Source organism: Vulpes lagopus, chromosome 6 (genome assembly GCF_018345385.1).
Source record: "Vulpes lagopus strain Blue_001 chromosome 6, ASM1834538v1, whole genome shotgun sequence".
NCBI lineage: Eukaryota > Metazoa > Chordata > Mammalia > Carnivora > Canidae > Vulpes > Vulpes lagopus.
In genome coordinates, this window is record NC_054829.1 from 33,588,622 (window position 1) to 33,615,954 (window position 27,333).

At 35.7% G+C, this 27,333-nt stretch overlaps 1 protein-coding gene and 2 pseudogenes across 12 annotated transcripts in view; 2 read left to right on the top strand and 1 right to left on the bottom strand.

Moving 5' to 3' along the window:
- FUT8 (fucosyltransferase 8) overlaps positions 1 to 27,333 on the bottom strand; it is a 287,889-nt gene that overhangs the window by 98,989 nt on the left and 161,567 nt on the right. The gene's annotated exons all lie outside the window — the stretch shown is intronic.
- LOC121493283 lies at positions 4,829 to 5,096 on the top strand (annotated as a pseudogene).
- Positions 12,922 to 14,855, top strand: LOC121493129 (annotated as a pseudogene).

A 27,333-nucleotide genomic window follows, 5' to 3' on the forward strand; every position in this document is an offset into this window, starting at 1 on the left:
CTCTCTCTCTCTCTCTATCATAAAAAAAAAAAAAAAAAAAAAAAGAATAAGATAAGAGGAGCAGTTTCATTTTGACTGCATTGCTCCTCCTCCAGGTCAGTGCAATGCTACACAAGTGGGTCCCCCCTGGGCCTACAGTTTCTCTAGTGAGAAAAGGAATAGTGCAAAGTGGGTATCAAGCTTCCCTCACATCACTGATGCCTCCTGGAATGTCCACTAAAGAAATGCCTCATGGAGACTACTGGAAGCAACAAGTGTGCAGATCTTGGCCAACTGCATTCCTGTTAGTTGTGGGGCCTAAACACAGATCTCAGTCCCTGGCTCTGATCATTTGCAGAGCTGAGTTAGTGCCTCCAACTGGCCAGGGAGCTTAAATGGCAATTCTTCTTTGTTTGCCCCCCCCCCCCCCCCCCCCCCCCCCCCCCCCCCGCCGCTAGAGGGTTATCTTGGTGAGAAGCCCCACCTACACAAGAAGCAAGTCAGCAGCCTGCTCAAATGCTGAGCATAGCCTCTGGCCCCACTTAAGTAGGAAGCCTGCCCTAAGCTGCTGAATCTATATAGGGCATCCTATGACACACGAAAGCAGAGAAACAAGTCACTGGCCACAGCTAACTGCTGGGCATAGCCTTCAGGCCCACCCAACAGGGAAGCCTGACCAAAGATGCCAGGCAGCCATGGGCTGCATATAACACATAACACATTCTATGGCCTGCCTAGGCAGTAAAGCAAGTCAGTAGCCCCACCAAACTGCTAAGTAAGTTTGCCCCACCAAACTCCATAGCCTCCAGCTGCTCCTGCCTGAGAATTCTGGCCAGGGATCCTGGCAGCCACAGACCCCATTCTATAGTTCCATTCAGGTAGGGAACCAGGTCCAGCAGCAGCATCCTACTGTTGAGCATAATTTCGATCCCTGCCTCAAAAAGTTGCCCATCTAGAGACCCTGCCTAGCTCTAAAGCTCAACCTGACAGCCCCATGCAGCAGCACAGACAGCCTATGGCTCCATCCAATTGCTGGCCATAGATTGCAGAGTCATCCAGACAGAATGCACAGCCAGTCACCCCACCTAATCACAAAGCAAAGCCTGTGGCTCCACCTAATCAGTGAGCCCCGAATGCAACCCTGCCTGATGATGGAGCACAACCTCTAACCCCATCCAACTGTGGGGTACAGGTGGTAGTCCTTACCCAACCAGAAAGCCCAGCAAGACACACTGTCAAACAGCAGAACACCACCAGTAGCCTGCTCAATCGTAGAGCCTAACGTGAAGCCCCATTCAATATAGGGCACAGCCTACAACCCCACCCAGTCAAGAAGCACAGCCTGAGTTCCCATCTGATTGCAAAGCCATGTGTATGGCCTTAATTAAATGTAGAGTCCAGCCAGTGGCACCATTAAGCCAGGGGACACTGTTTGGGAAACTCCAAACGACAGGAGGCAAATCTAGAGTTCAGCATGTGGCCTTGCCCATCACAGAGTGCAACCAGCAATACCACCCTGCCAGGAAACATAGCCTGCAACCTGTCCAACCATATGTGATTGCAAAGCCCAGCAAGTAGCTTTGCCTGAACACCAATACAAGCCAGCAGTTATGCTTGAACGCAGAGCCCAGCCATCAGACCTGACTGCAGAACACTGGCAATTCCCCACACCAACCTCGGAGCACAGACATCAGCCCCACCCAATTTGGGGCCCCCGAAAACAAGCACTGCCTTCAAGAAGCTGCTAGCAGCTGCCTGTGGACCACCCTCCCCGCCACCCCCCCCCCCCCGCCCCTGATTAGCTGAATAGCAAGGTCTTTCCCTGTCAAAGCAAATCTATAAAGTCTGGAAAGGAAACTGCTTCCTCAAATGAGCAAATACCAACATTAGAATATGAAGATTGGGGGCAGCCCCGGTGGTGCAGTGGTTTAATGCCACCTGCAGCCCAGGGCATGATCCTAGAGACCCTGGATCGAGTCCCATGTCAGGCTCTCTGCATGGTACCTGCTTCTCCCTCTGCCTGTGTCTCTGCCTCTCTCTCTCTCTCTCTCTCTCTGCGTCTCTATGAATAAATAAATAAAATCTTAAAAAAAATAAGAATATGAAGATTGGGAAGAATCAAGTAAACATGAAAACTAATAAAGCTAATAAATTAATAAAGCTCCAATAGCCTTAAAGAAATAAAGATATAATTAATTAATTAATTAATTGTCTAAAGAAGAATTCAGAATAATCTTCTTAAAGGAATCTGCTAAGAGATTTGGACATCTAAGTTCAATGCAGCCTCACAGTCCTCAGAGTTTCAACCCAAAAAAATCTTCTTTAAGGCAAATTAAAATAAAACTATCTGGGGCAGCCCACGTGGCTCAGCGGTTTAGCACTGCCTTCAGCCCAGGGTCTGATCCTGGAGACCTGGGATCAAGTCCCACGTCGGGCTCCCTGCGTGGAGCCTGTTTCTCCCTCTACCTGTGTCTTTGCCTCTCTCTCTCTCTGTGTCTCTCATGAATAAATAGATAAAAATCTTAAAAAAAAATAAAAATAAAACTATCTAAAATCAAACACAAAAAATTTTAAAAGCAGCAAGAGGAAAAAAAATTCCTCACATACAAGTGAACCTCCATGAGGCTATCAGTGGCTTTCTCAATAGAAACCTTACAGATTAGGAGAGTGGGATACTGTTTTCAAAGCACTATAAAAAGAATACTACCAATCAAGAATACTTTATTTGGCAAGGCTGTCCTTCAAAAATGAAGTAGAGGTAAAGAATTTCCAAGAACAACAAAAGTTGAGGGAGTTCATCACCATGAGACTAACCTTATAAGAAATGGTAAAAGTTCTTTAAGCTGAAATGAAAAGATGCTAATTAGTAACATGAAAACATAAAAATATAAAACACAATGGTAAAGGAAGTATATAACCAAATTCAGTATACTACAGTACTGTAATATGGTAGTGTTTTAATCATTTCATTCTGGTATAAAAGTTAAAAGATCGTAACTACAATTATTTGTTAATTACTATACAATATAGAGATATAATTGTGACATCAAAACATAAAATGTGGGGAGAGAGTAAAAAGGGAGAGAGAGGGTTTTTTTTTTTTTTGTATGATAAACTTAAGTTGTAATCAGTTTAAAATGGACTGCTAGATCTTCATGGTGTTTCATTTAACTCTCATGGTAACCACAGAACAAAAACTAACAGCAGATACACAAAAGGTAAAGAGAACAGAATCAAAGAATACCATCAAGTAAAATCATCAATCACAAAGGAAAACAGCAAGAGAGGAAGAAGGCCGGGGGGGGGGGGGGGCCTAACAAAACAGCCAGAAAAATAATATGATGGCATTAGTGGGGGGGGGGGGGGGGGGCTAACAAAACAGCCAGAAAAATAATATGATGGCATTAGTGTTTACTTATCAATAAGTACTTTAAATGTAAATGTATTAAATTCTCCAGTCAAAAGGAATAGACTAAGTGCTTAAAAAAGCAAGATCTAAGTATATGTTGCTTATAATACTTACATCAGCTTTAAGCGCACATACAGGCTTACAGTGAAGGATGAAAATTGATATTCCATGAAAATGGTAACCAAAAGAGAACAAAGGTAACTATACTTATACCAGACAAAATAGACTTTAAGTCAAAAACTATAAAAAAAAGACAAAGAAGCTCATTATAAAATGGTAAAGAGGTCAGTCCTCTAAGAGTATGTAACAAATGTAAATATATATGTCCCTAGAATTAGAGCACTTAAATACATTAAGTATTATCAAACCTAAAGGGTGAAACAGAAAATAACAATAGCAGGTTCCACTACTATTGTGGGAACCCCATCTCCAACAATGGGCTGATCATTCAATCATAAAATTAATAAGGAAATATTAGACTTGAACTATACTTTAGACAAAATGGACTTCATAGACACATACAGAACAGTCCAACAGCAGCAGAATATACATTCAAGCACAGATGAAACATTTTCTGGGACAGATCATATTTTATTTTATTTTTTATTTTTTAAAAGATTTTATTTATTTATTCATGAGACACACACACACACACAGAGAGAGAGAGAGAGAGAAAGAAAGAGAGAGAGGCAGAGACACAGGCAGAGGGAGAAGCAGGCTCCATGCAGAGAGCCCGATGTGGGACTCGATCCGAGGGCTCTAGGATCATGCCCTGGCCAAAGGCAGACGCTCAACTGTTGAGCCACCCAGGCATCCCAGATCATATTTGTAGTCACAAAAAATGTCTTAGCAAATTAGGAAAATCATACCAAGAATCTTTCCTGATCAAATGGTATGAAATTAGAACTAGGTAACAGGAGAAAAAAGGAGATATTCACAAATATGTGAAAACAAAACCCCACACTCCTGAGAAAAAATTGGGTCAAAGAAAAAAATCAAAAAGGAAATTTTTAATATCTTGAAACAAATGAATATGGAAAGCCAACATACCAAAACATAGGGGATACAGAAAAGCAGATCTAAGACAGAAGTTGATAGCAATAAATACTTACATTAAGAAATGAGACATTCAAATAAACAATCTAAATTTATATTTTAAGGAAATGGAAAAAGAACAAACTAACTCCAAATAAGTAGAAGGAAAGAAAGAAATAACAAAAATCTGAGCAGAAAGAAAATGAAATAGAAAAAAGGAAAAGAATAAGACAATTAATGAAACTAAAAGTCGGTTTTTTGAAAAAATAATCAAAATTAACAAACCTTTAGCTAGATTTACCAAGAAAAAAAAAGACCAAAAAAGGTTTTTAGGTTTTTCAGGGCTTTTGGCACGAAGTGCAGCAAACCAACAGCTGCAGTTGCCACCATTCTATCTTCAGCTTCATGGTGTTTCCCACAGCCAAAATCATTCTAAGTTGTCTCCAAGTTCAAAGCATTCAGAAAACAATGGCAAAATAGAGCCATCAGAAAGGGGCATCTGATTTCCATGGCAAATATGGCTATGCTGTATTAGCTAACAGAGCTACTGTTATGTGTTTCTGTATGGGCATACACAGAAATACAAATTGGAATAGAATGGGACCTGTCTCCTGTTGGTGTAGTCATCCCAAAGGAATGAAGAAATCAGTATTGTTTCAAAGCCAACTCATGATTGATGCCAAGTAAAAGTACTGCACACCCATTAAAATATGGCATGATTGAAGAAATAAGGTATAGTTGAAACCTTAAAAACAATTAATGAAAAAAGAGAAGACATTATAACTGATCTCAGAAATTCAAAGAGTTGTAAGAGACTACTGTGAATTAATTACATGCCAATAAATCAGATAACCTAGGAGAAATGAGTAAATTCTTTAAAAAGTACAATGTATCAAGAAATAAAAGATCTGAATAGACTAATAATGAGCAACAAGATTGAGCAAGTAACCAAAAATCTCCCAACAAAGAAATGCTCAGTACCAGATGTCTTCAAGGGCAAATTCTACAAAACATTTTTTAAAAATGCCAATCCTTTTTAAACTGTTCTAGAAAACTAAAGTAAGGGAACACTTGCAAATTCATTTTGCAAAGCCAGCATTACCAGAGCCAGATAAGGACACTACAAGGAAATAAAACTACAAGCCAATATTCCTGATGTATATAGATGAAAAATTTCTCAACAAAATACTAGCAAACCAAATTAAACAGCACATTAAAAGGATCATATACCATGATCAAGTGGGATTCATTCCTAGCATGCAAGGATGGTTCAATGTATGTGATTAAGTAGGATACATCACATTAATAGAATAAACTACAATAATCCTATGACTATCTCAATAGTTTCTGAAAAAGCATTTGATAAAATTCAACATTCTTTCATGGTAATATGTCTTCACAAAGTGGGTATAAGAGGCCATATATGACAAGCCTACAGCTAACATAATGGTAAAAGGTGGAAAGCTTTTCCTCTTAAGATCAGGAACAATATAAGAGAGCCCACTGTCACTATACCTATTCAATGTAGTTTGGAACTCACAGCCAGAACAATCAGGCAAGAGAAATAAATAAAAAGCACCCAACTAGAAAAGAAAAAGTAAAACTGTCTTTGTTTGCAGATAATATAACCTTATATATAAAAAATCCTAAAGACTCCACCAAAAATTGTTAGAACTAATCAATAAATTCAGTAAAGTAGCAGGATACAAAAGAAACAGAAAAATCAGTTGCATATCTTTACGCTAATAATGAAACATCTGAAAAACAAATTTAAAAAGTCTATTCACAATAATACCAGAAAAATAAAATATTTAAGAATAAAAGGGGGGGTGAAAGATTTGTACACTGAAAACTGTAAGACTTGGATGAAAAAAGATACAAATAGAAAAATACTCATATTCTTAAATCAGAAAAAATAATGTTGTAAAATATCCATACCACTTAAGCTATGTATAGATTCAACGCAATCTCTGCCATAATTCCAATGTCATTTTTCACAGAAATAAAAAAAAATCCTAAAATTTGTATAGAAACACAAAGACACTGAATAGACAAAGCAATACCAAGAAAGAATAAAGTTGGAGGCATCACACTTCCTCATTTCAAGCTATATTACAAAGCTATAGAATTTAAAGCAGTATGGCATGGCATAAAAACAGATATACAGACCAGAATCAAGAGTTCAGAAATAAATTCTTACATATATAGTCAACTAATATTTAACAAGGGAGCCAGGAATACTCAATGGAGAAAGGATAGTTCTCTCTAAGGAATGATGCTGGAAAAAAACTGGATAACCATATGCAAAACAATGAAACTGGATCCCTATCTTACCACCATCCGTAAAATTTAACTGAAAATGTATTCAAAACTTGAATGAAAGACCTGAAATCATAAAGCTCTAGAAGGAAACGAAGGAAAACTCGACACTGGTCTTAGCAATGATATTTTTTAGCATAAGCAACAAAAGCAAAAACCAACAACTGGACTACATCAAATTAAAAAGCTTTTGCACAGCAATCAAAATTATCAAAAGAATGAAAAGGCAATCTATTGAAGGGGAGAAAATATTTGCAAACCATGTATCTGGATAAGGGGTTAATATCAAATATCTATTAATACTCATGCAACTCAGTAGCAAAAACATCATCATCTGATTAAAAATTTAGGAAAGGTCTTGAATACACATTTTTTCAAAGCCAATATATAAATGTCTGACATTTACAAAGGTATATGCAAGATGATTAACATTAGTAATCATGATAGAAATGCAAATTAAAACCACCTCACACCTATTAGAATGGTTATCAAACAGACAAGAAATAACAAGCGCTAGTGGAGGATGTGGAAGAAAGGAAAACGTTGATACTGCTGGCAGAAATGTAAATTGATTCAGTCTTTATGGAAAACAGTATGAACATTTCTTACAAATTTAAAATAGGACTACCATATGATCCAGTAATCCACTCAGTTTATATCCAAAGGAAATAAAAATCAGTATCTCAAAGAAATACCTGCATTCCCATGTTCTTTGCATTATTCACAATACTTAGGGCATGGGAAAAACTTAAGTGTCTGTTGAAGGATGAATAGATAAAGAACATATGGTATGTATATATGGTGCATGTGTGTGTATTGGCATATATATATATATATACACACACTATATACACACATACCCACCATATATACATACCATATACTCTTTATTCATCCATAATTATATATATATATACACACACACCTTTACATGAAATATAAAAATTACAAACTCACAAAAAATGGAGTGTAGACTGGTAGTTACCAAGGACTGAGGTTTTGAAAAAATGTGAAAATGTTGGTCAAAGGGTATAAACTTACAGTCCTAAAATAAATAAAGTCTGAAGAATTTAATGTACAGCACAGTGACTATAGTTAACAATACTGTATTCTATACTTGAAAATTTCAAAGAAAGTAGATCTTCAATGTTCTCACTACAAAAGAATTATAATTATGGGTTGAGATGGTTGTGTTAACTAACCTTTCAGTGGTAATCATTTAATAATATAGATATGTATTAAACCATGTTGCACACCCTAACCTTGCACAATGTTTTATATCAGTTACATCTCAATAAAGCTGGAAAAAAAAAACACTAGAATCAGACAGAGAAGGGAATACAAATGATCACAGCCATTCTATTGCCCCAGTTTACTGTCCTGAGAGTTTTCTGACTACATCTGGAGTGATGGAGCTGAGTCTAGATGTCTCAGAGTATGGATGACCAGAGTACCACAGAAGAGAGAGGTGAACAGGGAGAAAACTCCAGAGATATGCATAGGTCTACTTGACAATCAGCATGTGTATGTAAGGAAACTTCTGAAGGCTGGGAAAATAATTCTCTAAAAGAATTAATGAAGGGATGCCTGGGTGGCTCGGTGGTTGATCGTATGCCTTTGGCTCAGGGCATGATCCTGGAGTCCTGGGATCGAGTCCCACATCGGGCTCCCTGCATGGAGCCTGCATCTCCCTCTGCTTGTGTCTCTGCCTCTGTGTGTGTGTGTGTGTCTCTCATGAATAAATAAATAAATAAATAAGTCTTTAAAAAAAAAGAATTAATGAAATCAGTGCTTGGCATTCCCCGGGTTAGGAACAATTCTTGATCTTACCAGGTGGGATTCATTGTATACACCAAAAGTTATAGAACTCCCCTGAATAAAACATTTGACAAAAATCTTTATTAAAAAACATGAAGGTGCCCTACTAATACCCAACAAAAGTCCCACTCTTCAAGGAATTCAGTGGACCTGTCCAAAAATATGAAAACCAGTAAATTCTTACCCTCTAGTCAGAATATGAAAAAACTGAATTCGTAGCTAAGTGGAATGATTATACAGTGCTCTCAGAAAAATTAAACTTTTATCATCAGAAATATATTTAATAATTGATTTAAAACAGGTTGCTTTCTTAAACAGTTTCAACAATTATGCCATGAATATTGGAATAATAAAGACCTTAATTAAGCAAAAGAACCTAGGTACAAATAAACAATATTAGGAATGTAAAGGGAATTACACACATAGATCAAGAATATTAAAAATTAATCACAAAATACTATAAACATTTTCAGGCACTTAAAAACATGGAAAAAGTAAATAATTCCTAGAAGTTAAATTACCAAATAGATTAAAAAGAAACAAATTGAATCAGTAGTCAAAAATCTACTGAATTAAAAAAATGCTAGGTCCAGGCATTTTTATAGATGAGTTATAAAAATCTTCATAAAACAATTATCTGAATTGAAGTTATCTCTGGAATATAAGAGAGGATGCTCCAAAATTCTATTCCTAAGATTAGGATAAGGTTGATATAGAAGGAATAAAAAGATCAAGAAAAGGAAAGTAAAAGGCCAATTCAATTTAAAACTTATTTTCAAAATCTCAAGTGATATATTAACAAGTACAGCAATGTATTTAAAATTACATCATGACTATCCAAACTTTATCCAAGAATAACAGGCTGATTTATGATTAGAAAAGCTATTTCTTGTCATTATACCTATCCATTTTACCTAATGTGAAGAAATTCAAAATGGTATGGAAGGAGTACAAGGGTCAAGGAACCACATCAGCTTCAATAGAATAATCACATGGGATAATTTGTATCCAACTTCAGCTCTAGATACTGTAATATCAACATTAAATAGAGGTCTCAGGCTCAATTCTCCCAGGAAATCTGTGACCATGTTTGTTTTGACAAGTGAAATAGAAAATGTAAATTTGGCCATTCTTTCATCATCCAACAAGCCTTAGACAGAACAATCTAGACTGACAGTTGTCCCTGTTCACTTCAAATGTGACAACACCCCTGGTAAAAGAAGGCATTTTGGATAAAACACAAAAATTAAGATAATGAACGATTGTCGTAAAATTTGAAGGTTTTATCTCCAGATTTTTTTTGACAAAAGTGTAATTACTTATTTATTTGCTAATTCATTGTACTGTTAATTTTCCTTCAATCTTATTCACTTAAAGTTTCTTTGAAAATATAGTACATGAATAGAGGTTTATTTCTTTTTTAAGGTACAAGATTACATATAAATGAATAACAACAAGTCCAGTCCCCATGGACCCTCAGTAGAAGCTGTGTCTTCTACTTCACTGTTGGCAGTGTCTTAGGTATTTTTCTAAAAATGTAAAACACATACACACACAGAGAGAGAGCTATAAAACATTCATTTTACATAAATATCATAATCTATTCAACGTATCCCCTATTGATGGTGATTTTGGCTGTTTCTATAACCACATATTTAAAGTAAAAGCTTGTTTCTCCTCTCTGCTACATGCAAATTGGTGAGGGCACTATTTTATATATAACATATGACACATTCTCTGCCACACAATAATTGCTTCATAAATATTTTTTGAATAAATGAACTAACAAACAAATCACTATTTATCAGAGCCAAGGGGAAAAAGAAGAAGGTGTAAAGGAAGGGGAAAACAATAAAGCTCTGTTATGTAGCCAGCTAAAGATCAGTGAGAAGTGAAAATAAAGCACTTGTGAAATTGAAATCTGAGTAGATGGAAAATTCAATTACTTTTTCAAAAATCCAATTGCCATATTTGTTTTTATAAATTCATGCTTTTCATTAAGAATGAACACTTTTAAAAATGATTTATTTATTTAAGAGATAGAGACAGAGAGATTGAGCAGGGGGAGGGGCAAAGGGAGAGGGACAAGCAGAGCTGAGCAGGGACCCAGATAAGGGACTCAAGGACCCCAAGATCATGACCTGAGCCAAAGGCAGATGTTTAACCAACAGAGCCACCCTACCATGGCCCTAAGAATGAACACTTTAAATGGAAGAAAATGCCCAAAACACAGGTTGTTGTAAAAAATTTGGACATTCTATTCTAGGTTTTTTTGGTTAAAATAAATGTCCAATGCTGGCCTTATTATCAAGTTATTCTTCTGTTAATACATCTATCATTTTTTGGAGAAATTCCTACATTCCAACATTTCTCAATAATACCAGCTAATTTTCTTCATGTACTCAAATGGCATGAAATCTTTGGTGAGAATATCTTCTGGGCAGATTTATAGACCACTGAATTTTTGTCAAAGCTTATATACAAAGACCTGATAAACTATTATTGGAAATCTCTTCTTACAAATTAAGAAGACAGTGAATGGCTTTATTAAGAAATGGAAAGACCTCAATAGCCCGCCAAATCATGCTACTAAGATTCTTTAGATGCAAGGTTTGAAGGTAGAAAAAAAAAGGTAACACTACTAGTTTACTAAGTGAAGCAGAACCCTTAAGATAAAATGTTGAAAAGCGACTTGGAAACCTTGCAAACCACAGAGTATCTCTGGATGTCTGGCCCAGCAATATATCCTCAAATTCTTCTAAGCATAGACTTCCTTCAAGGTGGTAGATCAGGCCTTTATATGACATAGGTCCAAACTTGAGTAGCTTGCCTATACCAGCCATTCCCTAGCATGAGTAAGAATTTAGAAAATTTCAGAAAATACTCATAAGGAAACTGGGAATATATTATAGTAATTAAAATGACATTTTGGAAAATAAATTTCTAAAAGGGTATTTTTTTTTTGTCTCCTTTCAGGTACACCTTCATTTTTTAAAAAATGCTTACAAGAAATGCAGTTAAAAGTATGCATGGAAAGGAGGAAACTGCAAGCATTCTCGATGAATTTAGGTTTTCTTTTCCCCTCTCTTCCTCCATCCAATTTCTTTTTATAAAAATGATTACCTTATTTATATGCCTGATATGAGAGTGGGCAGCATATTCTGAAAACCATGTTTTCTGTTTACTAGTGCTGATGATTGTTTTTGCTTATTTCTCATTTACAAGGTGAAAAACAGCTCAAGCAAAAATTAAGTTTTATGTTCAGAGGCTTGTAAAAAAATGCAAACAATAGTTTAGTTTTTGAAATAAGTAAGTGTACTATTATGGAAACCTAACATTATTTTCTTCCACATTTCAGTGACGACAATAAACTAAGAAACGGTAAGACTTCTACTAAACAAAAACACTAAAAGCTAAATTAGTCTAGATTTAATAGATGCATACACATATTCTTTTCTCCCAAAAGTACATATATACATATGTACACAGACATATCTAAAAGTAGAAACATGTATACTTATATTCATAATAGAACTCTGAAATTAAATTGGCAGATTGCTACGACTATAATGTTTCTCATATAAGGGCAGGGCACATTAGTTTGTCTGAATGCTTATCACCAAGCTGCTAATTTATTTCTAAAGTACTCAAGTTTGCAAGCAAATTTTTAAAAAATTTATTCCCAGGCACCTCAGTGGCTCAGTCAGTTAAGCATCTGTCTTCAGCTCAGGTAATGATTCTGGAGTCCCAGGATTGAGCCCTGCATCGGGTTCCCTGCTTGGTGGGAAGCCTGCTTCTCCCTCTGCCTCTGCTCCTCCCCTGGTCATGCTCTCTCATGCTCTCTCTCTCTCTCTCACTCTCTCTCAAATCAATCAATCAATCAATCAACCCCCACTCTTGTTTGTTCTAACATGAATAATGAAAATGGCAATACAGTTATAACAGCTATTATAATATATGCTACTCCCATTATCTTCAAGACACTGTGTTTAGCCTTTAAGAGAACTATTTCATTTACAACTCATAATAATCATGAAAAAGGAATTTATTCTTATAGACGAGGAAATGAAGTTTAGAAAGGTTAAGCAACTTTGTTCAAAGTTCCAAAGCTAATATGTGGTGCAGCCAGAATTGGGAGTTCAGGCCTTTATTATCCTTCCTGGTAGTCAACAGAATAAAATAAAACCTATTAAGAATAAATTTACTATAAGGTAGCATGAGTTGTAAATATTTAACTCGGACACCGTCTTTGGGCTGATCCGTGGTGCATGTTTTGAGGGCAGCTGACCTGCAGCCTACGCACACCGCCTCCCGTGGAAGCCTGAGCCGGCTGTGGAGCTTTCTCCCTTTGTCTCATAATGATGTCCACCAACGAGAATGCTAATTTACCAGCTGCCCACCTTAACAGATTCAAGAACAAGGGGGAAAACAGTACAGAAATGAGGTGGCACCCAATAGAAGTTAATGTGGAGCTGAGGAAAGCTAAGAATGATGACCAGATGCTAAGAACGAGAAATGTAAGCTCATTTCCTGATGATGCTACCTCTCCACTGCAAGAAAACCGCAACAACCAGGGCACTGCAAATTGGTCTGTTGATGACATTGTCAAAGGCATAAATAGCAACAATTTGGAAAGCCAGCTCCAGGCTACTCAAGCTGCTAGGAAACTACTTTCTAGCGAAAAACAGCCCCCCATACACAACATAATCTGGGCTGGTTTGATTCCAAAATTTGTGTCCTCCTTGGGCAGAACTGATTGTAGTCCTATTCAGTTTGAATCTGCTTGGGCCCTCACTAACATTGCTTCTGGTACATCAGAACAGACCAAGGCTGTGGTAGACGGAGGTGCTATCCCAGCATTCATTTCTCTGTTGGCATCTTCCCATGCCCACATCAGTGAACAAGCTGTATGGGCTCTAGGAAACATTGCAGGTGATTGTTCAGTTTTTCCAGACTTGGTTATCAAGTATGGTGCAGCTGACCCACTGTTGGCTCTCCTTGCAGTTCCTGATATGTCATCTTTAGCATGTGGCTACTTACGTAACCTTACTTGGACACTCTCAAATCTTTGTTGCAACAAGAATCCTGCACCCCCGTTAGATGCTGTTGAGCAGATTCTTCCTACCTTAGTTCGTCTCCTGCAACATGATGATTCAGAAGTATTAGCAGATACCTGCTAGGACATTTCCTACCTTACTGATGGTCCAAATGAACGGATTAAAATGGTTGTGAAAACAGGAATTGTGCCCCAACTTGTGAAGCTTCTAGGAGCTACTGAATTACCCATTGTGACTCCTGCGCTAAGAGCTATAGGAAATATTGTCACTGGGACACATGAACAGACTCAGATTGTAATAGATGCAGGAGCACTTGCTGTCTTTCCCAGCCTTTTAACGAACCCCAAAACTAATATTCAGAAGGAAGCTACATGGACAATATCAAACATCACAGCTGGTCGCCAGGACCAGATACAGCAAGTTGTGAATCATGGATTAGTCCCATTCCTCGTTGGTGTTCTCTCTAAGGCAGACTTTAAGACACAAAAGGAAGCTATATGGGCTGTGACCAACGATACAAGTGGTGGAACAGTTGAACAGATTGTATTCCTTGTTCATTGTGGCATAATAGAAACATTGATGAACCTCTTAACTGCAAAAGATACCAAAATTATTCTGGTTATTCTGGATGCCATTTTAAACACCTTTCAGGCTACTGAGAAACTAAGTGAAACTGAGAAATTTAGTATAAGGACTGAAGAATGTGGGGGTTTAGACAAAATTGAAGCTCTACAAAACCATGAAAATGAGTCTGTGTACAAAGCTTCATTAAACTTGATTGAGAAGTATTTCTCTGTAGCAGAAGAGGAAGATCAGAATGTTGTGCCTGAAACTACCTCTGAAGGCTATACATTCCAAGTTCAGGATGGCACTCCTGGTACTTTTAACTTTTAGATTGTACAGCTGAGACAGAAAGTTGTTTGTTGTGTACTCTGGTAGAAGTTTGTCTTAACAGTTTCTCTACTAAGAACTCTTTTTAAATGTGTTTTGTTATTGTAGCACTTTTTACAACGGAACTATACTTGACCAGTTCCGAACTGTACAAACTGTATGAAGCTCCTCCTTTCAGTGGGCTTCTTATTTCTATGTGGAATCTCCTATCTTACAGTGTCCTGTAAATAAAGATTAAATTCCACCCTTAAAATAAATAAATAAATAAATAAATAAATAAATAAATAAATAAATAAATAAATATCTGGCTCAATGTTACCCTGATTTAGTTATCCATATTGGTCAGTGTGGAGCCAAATATCCTCAGCTGTTTTAAGATAGGTGGAAAGAGTTTCTGGGCCACCAAAGAAATGTTACACTATGCCCTTTACCCCAAGCCATACTCTGGGATATACATCATTCTAGTAAGTATGGATAAATTAGATGATTAATCATTACTATCACTGTAAAGATCATTCAAATCAATGCCTTTTTAACTGCTGGTTAGGTACACTACAGTGGTTTTAGAGTAAGACAGATCTTGATCAGGGTCCTACTAGCTGTGTGACTCTGAAGTTATTTAGCCTAAGCTCCTGTTTCCTTATCTGTACTATGACAATAACAATAGTAACACAAACTGTGATCATATCTTATTTTTCCATGTGTACCTGAAAGATTTTTCCATCATGTCTCAAAGTAAAGGCTGTAAAAAAGAGAAAAAAGAAAGAAAAACAACAGTACACAAAGACTCATTTTGAGTACTAAATGCTCCAAAATAGTAGAGGTTCAATAAATGTTACCTATTAACCTTTGTACTGTGTTCTATTGTTGAACAGCACAGAACACTGTGGAATAACTTTATGGTACATCCCTAAAATTTTATAAAGATTATAAAGATTATGATTACACCTTCTTCTTATGAATCATGCTACTGAGCTGACTGGTCTACAAAAAAATTTAGTAAAATTCTATATATTCAAATAAGTGTTTACATAGGACCATGCTTGGAAAACTCAATATACTAGAATATAGTAAGTCCTCTGAGAGAAAATAATCACTAATATTAAGCTACTATTTTTTTTAACAAAAGAATCTCTTGGGTCATCAAAGAATTATGTAGTTTCTATCTGTTTCTTATGGCATCTTGGAGATGTTAGCTGAAAACTATCAAAATAATAAATAGTAACTTCCCTAGTTATTCTGCACACTCACATCATAGTCTGCTAAGAAAATTTGAAGGAACATGAAAGAAGGATGGCTTTTAAAAATTTCAGTAACATTAAAATAGCTTATCATATAAGAAAGAAAGATAATCCTTCTCCAGAACAATAGTCTTGGTAACTGCTATAAATGAATTAACAGCTTTCGAAAGAATACTATATAAATTATATGACAATATCAAGAATTTTAACTGAACACTGCTGCTGTCAAAGCAATGATTAATAAGTACATTTAATCTTCAAATTATGCATACTCACATCCAAGTAAAAAAATGTGGTTTTTATTATAGGAGATCTACAGTTGAAATCATAACACATCAAAATTATAACTTTCCATTTTGCATACATATGTGCATGTGGTCATTTCTGAGTACATTTATTTAACCTGGTTAAAAAAAATCATTCCTAAAATTAAAAATATAATAAAAAATCCCAACAGAATCTAAAGGGACCAAAAATTAATTTCAATTTGACTGGAAAGGTTTAGATTCCAGATCACCAGTTTGTCAGGTCATTTTTAAACTTCATTTCCATTGTTACAAGTTTGTTTTTTCTAGCCCAGATAATATGATTTATGTTCATACTTTAAGAAACACAGAATAATTATCAGTCCCAGCAGTAATGTTTTAGAGTATAAATGATAGAAGAAAATGCTGTGAAAAATAAACAGATGACTCTCACCAAGTTCTTTGATAAAGAATATATGTCAAATTCTACTTAATGCAAAGTGACCTTTCTTCTCAAAATCAGGTAACTGGTTTGAAACTACTACTAACCAGACTGAAGAATATCATGGAAATGAGAAAAAGAAAATGACACTTTATTTTTAGGAAGAAGTGAACCCTGGAAACAAGTTTCCCCTATCATTTTACCTCAAAAAAGAAAATCTAATACTTTCAATTCATATTAAAATAGTCAAATAGACACAAGACAGTTCAAGATAAGTCCGTATTTAAATACTTTTGAAATGTGGCTAATGAAATGTATTATATCCATTCATGTTAATGATACTCTGACCCTTAGTGACAGATTTAAGTATTAATAAACAACAAAGATTAGATATTCTAATTTGTATTTTAAAAATTCACATTTAAAAGCAATTTTTCACTTAATTTTTTAATTACTTTTTTAAAAAAGATTTCAATTATTTGAGAGAGAGAAAGAATGAGAGAGCAAGAGTGAGGAGGCAGAGAGAGGGAAAGGCCGACTCTGAGCTAAGCATGAGACTGATGTAGGGGGTAAGGGGCAGGCAACACAAGCCACCCAGGCACCTCTCTATACTTATAATAGAGATTTCTTAGTCAAATTGGCAGTGTAAGGTTCATTAGAAAAGTGCATTTCAGAAAAGCATATCATCTCACAACTATTTTAATTTTTTATAAAATCAAAAATTATCTTCTTTACATAGATATTAACTAGACAAGTTTAGTCTGTATCTTTACTTTGTGAAATATAGAATCTACAGTGCTATGATAAAACTTTGAACATTTCAAAAGCAAAAAAAATCTTGTTTGCTAAAGGAATAATTATCCCTCTTTCACAATAAAAGTAGTAGATTCCTCACTTAACCTCAAAATTTATTTATTTTAGTTGTTATATTATTCTTTATTTAAAGTAGTGGATATTTTCCTTACTCTGCTTTTTCACTTGGAAAAAGTAAATATAAGGCATCTATATGTGCATTGGCACATAAAGACTCATAAAGGGAGTGGAGTCCAGGTGACTGTTTTACAGTGATTCAAGTAAATCAAGAAAAATACATGGTAAAGATCAACAAGCAATGTAAGATTAGCTTGGAAATCCTATGGTATTATGGTGGGAATGATAAACAGTATTGAAGCCTGGAAGGACTGATCAATTGCCTGAACTAGTTGTAAGAAACTATACTGGATCCCTCATATGTGAATACAATGGGAAAGAAACTACCAAAATAATATACACAGAATTTATTCTTTGGAGACATGGTCTCACAGCCCTGTGCAGTTCTGATTTAATAAATATTAATATTTACAAGAATGTACCCTTTCCTAAAAGGGGTCATTTATATTACATCTGGGACTATGAAGATTCTGGAATCCCAGACAGAACATTCCATTCATTTAAGGCAATCGCTCCACTTTTTGACATAATCTACAGGTGGTCTTCACTGACTTAACCTTAATCGGGCCTCAGAATGCTTTAGAGTACTTTAATCACTTTATGTATTTGGTCTTCAATCCAATTCAATGTTATTGAATATTTACTATGGCTTAAAATTGTACCTGACAGTAGGACAAATATCAGGGGATACATGATAGGTAAAACATGTATCCAACACTTATCCTATCTTTAAAAAGCTGTCTAGTAGGGAAAGGCCAGGGTGAAAAGTGCAACACAAATTTGTGTCTAGGTAGCAGAGAGGAGAAAGTGATTAGACTATGGAGTTACTATACAGATTGAGGAGAGGCAAAGGTGGCTTTACAGAAAGGATAATGCATGAGTTATATTTTAAAGGATAAACTAGAACTAGGCCAAAGGAATGGAAAGCATTCTATACGTAGAAATAACAACACATGCAAAGGACTGGTGGTATAAAATGGAATAACAGCAGCTCAGTACTACTGATTTGATAGTGAACATAGTGGAAAATGAAAGCAAAAAAAGATAGGTAAGAGCCAGATCATAAAGACCTCTTATGCTATCCAAAGGAGGTTAAATGTTTATGACTGTATGCCACTAAAGGGTTTTAAACAAGTTGTGGCAAGATAATATTGTCAAGAGCATTCACATCAGCTGTATTACAGGGAATAGAAGACAGGGAGGGAGGCAGACCAATCACTATGGCAGTGATAGTTAGAACTAAGAGAGCAGTAATTATGGCAAGAGATGCTGAGGAGTTTGATGGCATACTACTAGATAGAATCTGGGGAAAAGAATCTCTTTCTGCTCCTCTACTTCCATAACAAATCCAGAGTAAAATCATAAAAGATAATAGATGTGAAGAGAAATACTGTTTAAGAAGTAAAAGGAAAGAACTGAGACTTCAGGAGATTACCTCTCTCATCAATTTAGAGAACTGGGATTCCTAAGTGAATCAAAGATACTGCCTTTAAGAAATAGTTGATGAATCTTATAAAAAAACAACAACAATAATGAATAGGAAGGGAGAGGGCAATCAGGTTCTTTTCTCTTTCTTTTTTTTTTTTAGAGATTTTATTTATTTATTCATGAGAGACACAGAGAGAGAGGCAGAAAAACAGGCAGAGGCAGAAGCAGGCTCCATGCAGGGAGCCCGATGTGGGACTCGATCCTGGGACTCCAGGATCACACCCTAGACCGAAGGCAGGCGCTCAACTGTTGAGCCACCCAGGCATCCCTGGTTCTTTCCTCTTCACAAACAATATTAATCCTTTAAAATGGTACAGAAATATAATAATAATCATGATGACAATAATAATAATACATCTGGTAATTTTGATGATTAGCCAGATTTTAAATCAATTCTGAATCTAACATGAAAGGATGCTTTAAAAAAAAGGCATAGGTTAATATCATATTTTTAAATTAATTATACCATATACTGGTAGTACATAATGCCTGACCTACTTGGAATTCAGCTAAGAGCAATGAAGTGAGCCAAACATCTTCTGAGTAGTAAGGTAGATAAAAAGTCTCACCACTAGAACCTATTTGGTAACTGCCAATAAGACAGGGAAAATGAACAAAAGGGAAGCCTACCCACTAGAAGGGAGAAAAAAGTATTGGTAGAAAAACCTCACCAGTTATAACAGTGAATATTTACTTTTAAGAGCAAAAAAGGTATCCTAAAACTACTCAATGGAAATTTTAGTTTTTTTGATTTCTCATTATTCCTATTCAGTTAAATAAAAAGAAATATAATTTGTGGAACATAATTGACTTGCATTTGAAAAACAAAAAGCACTTTATAAAGAATAACCACCTTATCATTGCTAAGGAACTTCTGGAAGACTCAATGAAGATATGCTACAGCATCATGTGAAAGGTAATATAACTGTAAATTTAATCTGTTACTTGAAAATATAAGGAAGGAAAGGGCACGAAGGAAGGGAGAAAAGAAGGAAGGGAGGAAGGACAAAACATTCAATATATCCCCAAACAATAATCCTCACTTAGAGAGCAGCTACTTTGTCTTATTCAATACTATGAACATGGCATGCCCTAGCCCAAGTGCTGGCACATAGTAAGTGCTCAGGAAATGCCTATCAAATGACTGATGCATTTAAGAATGACTAGAGATAGTTTCCTAACAAGTAAAAGAGAGGAATATTTTAATTATAATCTTTATAATTAAGGAAGACCTCACCACTTATTTCATTCTCTAAGAGAACATAATTACATCCCCTAGAAAAAGCCAATACTTGAATAAAGGGGGGGGGGGGAAATAGGTCATAGGTCACTCCCTCTCCCTCCACCAAACCTGCTCATGCTTTTGTCCATGAATTACAAATGTACACTTGTATTTCAAGTCACACTCACAATCATTTTTTGTGAACTACTTTCTAGCAGGGAAATGATTATGACATAAAACTGAAGTAAAAATTCTTCATATATATCCATAGGCATTCAATGCCTGTTTTAAAAATGGAGCTGTCAAAAAACCAACTGCACATACGGCTGCAAGTGCACAAGGATGTAGAAAAACCTTCATAATTAATCCCTATGTTAACAAACAATTAGAAACTTCCTCAAGAACTAGGAGGTAATATCTAGAAGCAATGACCTTTTATTTCCAGTTAAATTTTTATTAATTTGTAATAAATTTTATACCCTTTTGAAAAATATTTTTTTTATTTATTCATGAGAGACAGAGAGAGAGAGAGAGAGAGAGAGAGAAAGAGGCAGGGACACAGGCAGAGGGAGAAGCAGGCTCCATGCAGAGAGCCTGATGTGGGACTCGATCCAGGATCATGCCCTGAGCTGAAGGCAGACACTTAACCGCTGAGCCACCCAGGCATCTCAATTTTATGTCCTTGTAGTCACAACCAAATCATGCAAAGAATTGTTATAATCAATCTGTGACTTTCCTGCAGTATTAACCATATCAGTAAAGCAAACTGCTACTAGATTCTCTCTCTCTCACATGCCCCCCCTCAAAGCCTACTTGAACAGTGCACATTTCCTTTGGTTAATGTACTAGAATTGTTTAAGGGAAAGACAACTAATTTTTCGCTGAGATATTAAAGATGAGACTCACTTCAAAAAGCCCTCTAGCCTCAAACTACACTATCCTACAGATTAAGACCAAAATATTCTCCTCAGCCTTCCCTCAAGTCATAAATGAAAAAATGATCATTGGTTTGCAAAACCACAATCATAATAGCACTATCTAACCTTTAATAACTTAACTTCATTTAATCCAATGGTATCAATCTGCTTTGCCAATGTTAATTAAGCTATATAAAATCCCAGTGAGGTAAGTAAGCATTATCAACAACTGAGGGTTAATCCTTTCAAAGAAAAACATGGATTTTACTTATATATCATCTTGCTGTCTGACTGAAGTAGAACACAGTTGTCCAAATAAGGAAGTTCAAGTTCAAAGGCAGAATGTATTATAAGCTCTCAGAAGTAGAATTTCATGTCCCGTTCATGTTCTTCAATACTTAAATCTAATCCTGAACTAAATATCAGTTTTGCTTTGTTTTTTTTAATTTTTGTTTTTTGCTTTTCATTGAAAATAGTAACAAATGGCAGGCCAAATGAAAACCACATAGACTGTTAATAGCAAGTTCAAAAGTAAATTTGAGTTCTTTATATTGAAATGGGAAATTTAAAAACCACTCATTCCATATTTATTGAAGTAACAAATGTATTCACGTAACAATTCATGAGGAAGCATTTCCCTCAAAAGACTGAGCTTTGTTTCCAAAGCATCAACAAAGTACTTTCTATTTCCTACCATCATTGCACAGCACTGTTATATATGTGTGTGTTTTAACAAAATATAGGTAAAATAACTCAAATTTTAGGATATAACATTTTCCCAAGTAAATACTGAAATGCTTTTGTTTGTTTTTCCTCTACAATGAAATGATGAATGTGTAAAATTCCTCAAAATATAACACTAACATCACCTCTTCTCCCCACAGAGATTTTTATCAAGACAGATGGAGTGGCAGAAGGAGGTGAAAGAACATTACTATCGTGTGCCCTCAGGCATATAATTGCAGCCTGAAGCATGAAAGCTATTTTCAACAAATACCAGGAGATTGTTAAAACAATGTTTTAAGTAGGATTTTACTGAGGTACTGAACCCTGGCAGTATCTTGAAACTTTTTGTCTGGAGTTAAGAATCACAGGTTTTTACTGTGTTCCTGCTTCACAAAATAACTAGTTTTCCCACATGCTTAAGTATCTTTTAGACACTAATCCATTTCCAGGAAATGAATGAATGACACATTAGGTTCCAGCACGCTGCCATCTAGGCAACAAAACTTTTCCATTATTATTATTCCCCAATGTTTGCTAAAGAGGGAAGAAAGAGAAAGAGACCTCCCAAAGGATTTTCCCCATAGTACCTATTCTTTGGTCCCATGATGCAAGGATATAAAAACAATTCTGCAAGTTATGTGGAGACGTTCAGCTTTCAACAAAAGCATAATCTCTACTTTCCGATCTCTTCTTATATGATGTGACAAACAAACTGGTTATACTGGTTTGAAAACATATTCATTGCAAAGTCATTTCCAATTACAAAGACTTAATGTTTTTCACAGGTTTTTTAATTAAAAAAGATTTTATTTATTTGAGAGAGACAGAAACAGAGAGAGAGAGAGCGCACAAGCGGAGGGATGGGGCAGATGGAGAGGGAGAAGCAGACTCCCAACGGAGTGTCATGCGGGGTTTGATCCCAGAATCCTTAGATCATGACCTGAGCTGAAGTCAGCTGCTTAACTTACTGAGCTACCAGACACACCAATGTTTTTCAAGTGGCTATTAAATTTTCTGCCCATAACCTCATGATCAACAAGTGATTCTTTTTTTTCTTTTTAAAAAGATTTATTTATTTATTCATGAGAGACGGAGAGAAAGAGGCAGAGACACAGACACAGGGAGAAGCAGGCTCCATGCAAGGACCTGACGCGGGACTCGATCCTGGATCCTGGGACCATGCCCTGAGCTGAAGGCAGATGCTCAACCCCTGAGCCACGCAGGTGTCCCTCAACACATGATTCTTATTTTTGTACAGTTATAAAGACCAAAAAAATGAATTTACAGGAACAAAACAAGTAGGCAGAGCTCTCAAACACTGAACAAAGAGCTAGGAGACCATGCCAATATGTGAGGTGATCCATTGGTATGGTCATATATTTCTTTCCTCACAGATAGGGAGGATATCTCTGAAAGGATGCACAAGATCATGATGGAAGAGATCTTATGGGAAGAGGAAATGAAGGGTTGAAGAATGGGTTAGTGTGGGGATATTATTTGCCCCGTATCCCCTTTTATACCATTTGAATAGGTATTTTAAGTCCAAGAAACCATGGAGGCTCAGTGTTAAGACCATGCTACCATCTTTAATGCCCACTTTGTAAAATTCTCTAAATGTTAACCTTAACAGTATAATTTTATTCACAAAATAGTACATGTACTAAGTAGGTAAGTTTACCTTACTAAAGATTTTTAGCCTATTATATACATACATATATAATATGGAGCCTATTATTTTTTTCTTTGTAACACACTGTGGCTGTCTCTACCACTGCCCTGGAAACATCTTAATTCCATGTTATTATTCATGTAAGAGAGTAAAAAGAGCAGTAGACAAAGAAACATGTCATTTCTGGGCCTCATTTTCTTTTTTCTTGTGTAAGAGTCATAATTTTTTCCTGAATACATGAATATTATATTTTATAGTAAACAACTTCTCCTAAAACTTATAAATATTTTACTAATTTTTGTGCAAGTTAGGACCTACTACTTGAAAGGGATTTTTAATCCCTTTAATAGGGATTTTTACTATAGAAAAAAACCTCAAATACCACTACACAAAAATAGCTATCATTTACATTAACATAACTCTAGCTACTTCAGTGCATATGCAGAAATAAAGTTTATATATAAATTGTACCCAACGGATACTGTTTGTGTTTTTTAAATATAGTACACCTAATTTTAATTTATTACAAGCACAACCTCAATGAAAATACATGAACTCCACAATTTCAAATTGATATTTTCTAAAATATAAAGGTTAAAAAATTGCAGTAAGTCATATATTTAAAATTACATTTTTTTAAAGATTTTATTTATGAAAGACAGAGAGAGAGAGAGAAGCAGGGACATAGGCAGGGAGAAGCAGGATCCACGTAGGAAGCCCGATGTGGGACTCGATCCTGGGTCTCCAGGATCATGCCTGAGCCAAATGCAGACATTCAACCACTGGCCAACCAGGCATCCCTAAAATTATATTTTTAATTCCAGATGTTTATTAACTGAAACATAAGAATATTCACATTTGCAACTCTAAATTTTGTGGGCATGCTATTATTCACGCTGTCCAACTTTGTAACAAATATATTCCATAATCATAAATTGCATAAATGTCTAGTATTTCATTTTAGATGGCTCACTGCCAATTTTGTTATCAATTTGTTATATCTTTTAATTGGTTGGATTTCATAATTAAGTGATATTTTCTCAAGAGTACTCATGGGTATTTGGGAATAACTGACTACTGAATTTATACTTGAATGGTATCTTAGCTAGGCGTAACATTCCTCGATGACTTTTTTACTTCAGAAGTGTACAGAGATTGCGAAAATGGCTTTCAGCACTGACTGCTCCTGGGAAGACATTTACTAAGAGCTTGATTTTCCTCCCTTTGAAATGATATGTTCTTCTTTTTTGGATACCTGGAAAAATAGCAAAATTCTTTTTTTAAAAATATTTTTATTTGAGAGAGAGAGAGAGCAAGAGAGAGCACAAGCAGAGGGGGGAGAAGCAGGCTCCCCACTGAGCAGGGAGCCTGATGTGCAGCTCCAATCAATCCCAGGAATCAAGGATCATGACCTGAGCCAAAGGCAGATGCTTAACCAACTGAGCCACCCAAACACCCTTTAATTCTATCATTTAACCTAGATGTGTCAAGCAATCAAAATCTCTAGGACCCAAAATATTATTTTGACCTGATGATTGTTTATTCTTTTCAAAGAAAACTTTATTATATCTTTGAATAATTTTTCTCTTTCACATTTTCCACTCTCTACATCATGCAATTATCTTAATTCTGGATCTCTGCTGGTTCTCTGTATCTAATTTATTCTCTGTGCTTTTATTTCCCACTTTTTCACCTGTATTCTCTGTGATTATATCAAGTGTTTCTTCAATGTTAATAATTTAATTTTATCTATTGTTTTTTCTGCTATTTCTACTTTATTTACTATTTCAGTAACTATGTTTCCAGGTACTACAGAGTAAGTATCTAAGGCAAGGCAACCTGACTTCCATATGCTGAGTTCTGCCAGCCATTATCTCTGAAGGAAACTAGTAACTAGACATGCCACTCCTCAATCTTCACTCTTTATAACAATGTAAGAAAAATTATACTTTTTTTTGCTCCTTGTCTAAAATCATAATAAAAATACAAGTAATCTATACATGTATCAAAAGAGGAACAGCTTAAAAACATCCATATTTTTACAAAAGTATCCATATTTATTTGTTAATGTTATTTCCTATTACCTCACATTACATATAGCCAGAACTTTTACCCTGGCTATCATTTCAAATCAATCTTATTCAGAGTAGAGAACCATAAAATTGAGAGACCAGGAGAAGGAGGGAGTGGGGGAGACAGTGAAAGAGAGAATATCCTACGACGAGATGAGTTGGGAGACAAATAAAAGTATTTATAAATGAACTAACCAATAAATGTATAAACAATTAAAAGTATCTATTAGAACAATTAAATATTTAGTTTACATACATTCCCAAACTATAATATGCTAGTAGAATCAATGGTGACATTATAAGGTCCAAAAGAACAAAGTTTTCCTAAAGTTCAGAGGCTTATTCTAGTCTAAGCTGTGCCATGAATTAGCCATAACATCTTAGGGGAAATACTCAATAAGCCATCTAATATTTCATTCTTTTGGCATTAAAAATGAGAGAATTAATAGAGGTAACACTTAAAATCCTTTACAGTTATCAAATCCTACCAACATGTAAGTAATTTATTGTACTAGGTACAGCAGCTAGCCTACAAAATGGCCCAGATAGATTCCCACCTCCTGGTATGCACTCTCATGTAGTCATCTCCCACAGTGACTAGGGATGACCTATGTAATAACAAATATGATGTTGCCAATGATGAAGCATAACTTTGATTGCTAGGTCATATAAGACATTGCAACTTCTGACTTTTTTGAATCCCTTTCTCTGGGGGCAGCCAAACGTCATGTCATTAAATACTCCAAAATAATTCTAAGGCAATAATCTGCTACACAGAAACAGATAATAAGCTAAGACCACGGAACAATATGTTTTGAGTAACTTCTTTTATCTCCTACAAAATTTATCCCACTTTTCAAATGAGTACTGTTCAAAGAGGGACTAAGGAATCAATAAGATATGTACTTTCATGTACGTAAGATAAAGAATGCCTAAGAATGCCATCTCTAACTACAAAATAGAATTTTTCCCCATACAAATATAATAGTTTGGGGTGTGGACCAATTCATGACCTTTTCCTTAACATCATGCCCTCTGACATCGACTAAGCCAACTGACTCAAAACTAATATTATAGATTGAATTAAAAGGTTAATCTGTCATTCTAACAGTTGCTTGAGAAGTAAACTTTGGTAGTAATTTTTATAGGAAATGGTATATTGTTTTATATTCTGAAAGTTACAATGTATTTATGTGAAACTGAAACTGAACCTGAACGTAGTTTACAGAATCTGTCACAAAAGGGACACCTGTGTGGCTCAGTTGCTTGTGATCAACTTTTGATTTCAGCTCAGGTCTTGATCTCAGGGTTGTGACTTCAAGCCCCTCACTGGGCTCCACGCTGGGCGTGGAACTTACTTTAAATAAAAAATCTATCAAGAAAGACATTTAACATCTCAAATGATTTCCATCATTTGGGGCAGAGATGTGTGATTTAGCAAATTCTAAAGATCACTTGGCAAAGTATCCTCCATTTGTCTCCTCTGATGGGGAAAAAAAGAGTGTCTTATTTCCAAGCTAAGGAGATTTGTTAATAAATGTTTAAAGGGGGGGCACCTGGGTGGTTCAGTCAAGGTTAAGCATCTGCCTTCAGGTCAGGTCATGACCCAGGGCCCCGGGATTGAGCCCCACATAGTTGAGCAACCTGCTCAGTGGGGAGCCTGTTCTCCCTCTCCCTCTGCCTGCTGCTACCCTTGCCTCTCTCTCTGTCAAGTAAATAAATAAAACATTTTTAAAAATTTTTTTAAAGGTTTAAGTGGATATTCCTATAAAGTGATATATTGCACTTGAGCTATATATAACTTTCAACTAATTGATGTTGTTGCTGTATTTTGTAAACATTAACGTCTTTACCAGTCAGAGGAATGGTCACA